Source organism: Callorhinchus milii, unplaced genomic scaffold (genome assembly GCF_018977255.1).
Source record: "Callorhinchus milii isolate IMCB2004 unplaced genomic scaffold, IMCB_Cmil_1.0 Scaffold3, whole genome shotgun sequence".
NCBI classification, from domain to species: domain Eukaryota; kingdom Metazoa; phylum Chordata; class Chondrichthyes; order Chimaeriformes; family Callorhinchidae; genus Callorhinchus; species Callorhinchus milii.
The window spans coordinates 31279498-31284777 of NW_024704744.1; positions in this window are offsets into that span (position 1 = coordinate 31279498).

Here is a 5280-nt window from a genome sequence, read left to right on the forward strand (position 1 = left end):
CAAGGCAAGGCACCTGGGAAGGAGCGCATCCTTTCCATCCTTTTGAAACAAAAAAATGCCTTGGATTTTATTGCAGTTCTCATTACTTTGCTGCCAGATCCCAAGGGGGAACTTGGAACAAGGCAGCAGTGTTGTGGCACTGAGAGTGGAGCTCAGACTCCGCCTGCCTGGAGCCAGCTGTCAGTCAGTCAGAGTCCTTCCTCTCTGCTTGTCCCCTGAGCTGGAGAGTGGCAGTGGGTCAGTCAGTGCTGGAGCTCGCTCGCCAGGGGCTGGGGAGGGGAGGGCAGGGGAGGGAGAAGCCAGAAGCAGCAGTGGCCGTGGCAGCTGCTCCAAACAGCACCGACCGAAACCGGGTGAGTCAGTCCCTTGTAACCCCAGGCCTTGCGCTGGCCACCCCGGCAACCCAGTCACTGCAAGCGATGCAGCAGCTCGGGGAGCATCTCCAGCCTTTGTCAGACACACACACACACACACCACACACACACACACCACATACACCACACACCACACACACACACACACACACACACACCACACACACCACACACACACACCACATACACCACACACACACACACACACACACACACACCACACACCACACACACACACACACACCACACACACACACACACCACACACACCACACACACACACACCACACACACACACACACACCACACCACACACACACACACACACACCACACACACACACAGCCCCATCCTCTTTGACTCTTCCAATGGATGTTCATTGAAGACACGACTGCCCCCCCCCCCCCCCTCCCCCCACCCCCTCCCTGTGCTGACTTCTTTGGTGTTTGTTTTTGCTGTGTTGTTTGCCTCCTGTTATTGCCTTTGCCCTGTCTCTGTTCACTGGCTCCTTTCTGGTGGTGCTGAATTGCCTCTCACAGCACTTTGTGCAGATGCTTTAACCCGCAGCCTGGGTCCCCCTGTGTGACAAGAGGACAGGGGAAAAGGGAGATCCTTTTCTGCCACTCCGGGAAACCAGGGGGAAACCGAGGGCAAATTTCCATGTGACTTCTTTCCTTCGTACAGTTGCAATGGCAATAGAAATTAAAATATTAACTTTATTCAAGGTTTTTTTTAAAAAAGGATTATGCTCCACCACAAGCGAAATGTTTTCCTCTTGAGTCTCCTGCTTTTGTTTTTGAAAGTTTGTGAGACAAGGTGATCACATTCGCACATTTTCCAACAAGAGCGTTGAGAAAACCACTGTAGAAGGACCAAACATCATCCTTCACCACAGCATTGCTATACTACATGTGGTCTAAGGCATTGACATTGCAAAGCACACCTACTCCCCATCCATTGATAACATGGTAGAGAAAAAAAGCATGACTGCAGTTAAGATATAAATTGATACAGTGACTTCAATAGTGTTTTCTTCCATTAAAAAGCCGAACGAGATTGCTTTGTTAATAGTACTGTATTCATTCGGATCTTTACTGCAAAACTCATGCGTGTACCTTCACTACATTAATAAGTTATATTGTAACCTATACTCCTGCAACATTGCAGCTTTAATTGACCTGACTGCAATATAAGCTACTTTCTGGGTATAAGGAATCCCGTTTTGATTTCCCATCAAAAGTAAAAAAAGCAACTGATCTCCTCGTTAAAGGAGGATATTTAAATGCTTACGTTGTAAAATGTCATATTAAAAGAAAGTACATATGTATAAAGAAATGCTGGATGGCCCCATTTTTTAAATGTTAGGTAATATCACTCCAATGGGTTCTTGGAAGGTGCCTGGGAACTTCCTGCAGTTTTGAGGACAATACATTTTAAAATAATATGATCGCCTTTGGTTGAGGCTCTATTAATCGGGGCTGCCCTGGAAAACCGGGATCTCTCAATTTATATCACCCCACGACAACAGAAAGGACACTATCCACTCAATTCCAGCCTTAATGCAACTACATCTGTGCAATGAATTCATGCCTGAAGTTGTTTCTAAACCCAATTTTAACCTTGTATGTTCCATAATGGCACATTTCAACAGGATATTACAGTATGTGGGTTTGGCCTTCCGGATCAATTTTTTTCTTGCCCTAACTACTGGGATTGTGCCTTTTAAAAAATGAAAAATAAACTTACATTTGACATAGCACCTTTCAATATCAGGAGGACATCTCAAAGCACTTCACAGTAAAGTGTAATGATTATATTTTGTAGGCGAAAGATCACATGAATCAAGCATTTTTGTACATAGGCAAAATCAGTTTAATGTTAATTTAAATATAATCCAAGTTTATTTTTGTACAAATGTGTATTCAAAGCTTTATTTGTTTTACACAGTTTCCTTTTGTAGGGCCTCTTTAATTTGTGTACATGTTACACACATTTCCCTGATCAAAAGGGCAAAAACCTGTTTTCAGATCTTTGCCAATGCTGCTCTGAAATCAGACAATACAATTGTGTAAGTGTGCCTCCGGTTAATCCTTTTCTCTCTGTCTCTGACTATGGGAAATCCTCTGGTGTCACCTCTGAACCTCCCACAAATGCATGTGTTGAATTGGGGAATCACTGCTCTGATCCTGTGTGTTCAAGGGCACTAGCACTCTATAGTAATTTCGCTCACAAAAATACAGTCAATTCACTTTACAGTCTATTCTGTGAAGCACTTTGAGACGTCTAGAAGACATGAAAAGCGCTATATCAAATGCAAGGATTATTATTATTATTATAGATACACTACCCTCAATAGATGATCCAAGAGGTGGCCATTTCAATGAATTCTCCTGGAAGAAAGTTAAAAGGTTTTTAACATTACATTTAATCATTTAAATAGAATAAATATATGACCTAATGACTGCACAATGTGTATGAAAACCCTCACTGTGTTGTGTTTTTTTTATTGCTGAAACAAACTGATATTATTTTATTTTAGGGTAAGATGATTATTGTTACCAGCTACAAAAGGTTTAGTCATTCCAATGTAGAAGTGATACATATATATATATATATGCATGCATTAAGATATATAGTGAAACATGTCTATGATATTAATTATTTTGAGTCGCATTCACAGTGTAACAACTGATTTTTACAAGTTCACAAATAATCCTTTATGATTTAATCTTCATAAAATTATTTCAGTAAGGTATCTGTCCCCCCCACCTGTTTTCTTTACATTCCACATATCACTCCCAGATAGCTTGTCCAAGACAAATGTCTGTGCCACACTATGATTAACTGCTGTAAAGTGTGGAAAACAGGACCAGGAGAACTCTTCCTCTGATTTCCTCCCTCTTCTCATGGTAAACATCTCTCCCCCGCACTCTGAGTTCCCATAACAACATGGCTAAGATTTGGAAAGTCCAGTGTTGGGAGTCATGAGTATGAACCTGTCGACTGTCACTATCTGTTGCACACCATTTTGAGGTCCAATCACCATCCTTTGAAAATAAAAAAACACATACACATTTAAAGGAATGAATGGTTTGAGGACATAATTTCTAAAATGCATATAAGAGAGTAACTGCAAAGAAGAGGTGTGAAGTGTGATCTGGTAGCCATTTGCACCCAGCAGCGTCCCACAAACAGCCATGAGGTGGATGTGAATTAATCTGGAGGATTGTTGGTCAGGACATCAGGAAAAGCTGCCTTCTCTATTCAAATATCCATGGGATCTTAGGTATACAAACCTCAAGAAGAGAACAAGATTAACGTTTCATCTTAAAAACTGCACTTGCAACAATGCAGCATCCTCTGTACTACACCGATGTGGTCAGTTTAGTGTACAGTATGAGGTCCAATTCCAACATAGTTGCAGCTTAATTCAACAATCTTCTGACACATAGGTGACAGTGCTACTGAGTCAGAATGACATGTGGTGACAATGCCAGACTGGTGTTTAACTGGATTGCATTGTGTTTATTTCTCAGTGGATTTATGCCTTCAGTGAGGCACAGAGACACCAAAGACAGGAACGAGGTGAGAAACCACGTCATTTATAATCCTCCACATTGGCGAGGCAGAGGATTCCTGACATTCTGCATTATGTCGCAGATAATCTCTTTTTTTGTTGTTTCAAAAAGGGCAATTTAAACAACAAACACAATCAACTGCCTTAACGGAGCAAAGATTCACACACTGCTCACCCCCACTCCACCGTCCACCCACTGAACGGATGGGACCTGATGGGAGTGAAGTCCCTGATCTGATCCCCTCCCGCAACATGTTTCCTTCCAACCCGTGTTCCAGATATGCAATGATATTGAGAGGAAAGACAGAAACAGGAGTAGGCCATTCAGCCCCTTGAGCCTGTTCTGCCATTCTATCAGATCATAGCTGATCTGCCTCTCCACTCAATGCCTATCCCTTACCCCCACAAACCCTTTACCTAAAACAAAATCTATCCACCACCCGAGAGCCTTGAAACTGAAAACGACTGATGCAATGCTAAGCCTCTGTGTTTCTCGTTGTTGTTGTTGTTGTTGTTGCAATTTCAGGGGAAGAGGGGCTATTTTGTTGTAAATTGAGGGCCGGAGCGCCGACCCGCACGGAACCCGCCCCCCCGGCGAGCGATTGCCCTCCGCTGCCCCGGAGCGCCATGAACCCCCCCGCGGGTGGCGCGGCTGATGAAACCCGCCCGCCCCCCCCTCCCCGCCATCGGAAGCAGCAGCGCCCCTCCTCGCCGGCCAGGTTCCGGGAGAGCCACCCCCACCCGAGACCCGCCACCAGGACCTCCTTGGCCGCCAGATGCAATGCCCTGAAGCCGGGCCACCCGCACCCGCACCCCCACCCCCACAGGATCCCCGGCCCGAGAGACAGAGAGCGAGCCAGAGCGCCCCCGGCGGGGGCTGCTGTCCGCACCGCCGGTGCTGAAAAGGAATACAAGAAGGACCTCCTCACCGCCGCCGCCGCCTCCGCCGCCGCCTCCTCCACTGACGCCAGGAGAGCGGTGGGCGAGGCCGCTCCGGTCTCTGCGAGAGGTGGTCCTCCCCCCGAGCAGACGGACTGCGCGTCAAAAGGGCCGCGAGATACACAAAGGCGCCATCAGACAGGAGGAGGAGGAGGAGGAGAGGGGGAGGAGGAGGAGGACGGGGAGGAGGAGGAGGGGGAGGAGGAGGGCGCAGACGGGGAGACACGTCCCCAAGGTTCAGATCGCGGTGGCTTTCTGTGGGGCGGACAGGGACCGGTCGCACCCCCCTCGGTGCAGCTGAGCCGCGAGTCGCGAGCGAATGGTGCTATAATGCACACGAAAAACGCAGCCGCACCACCACCACCATCACCACCACCACCGGCACCACCA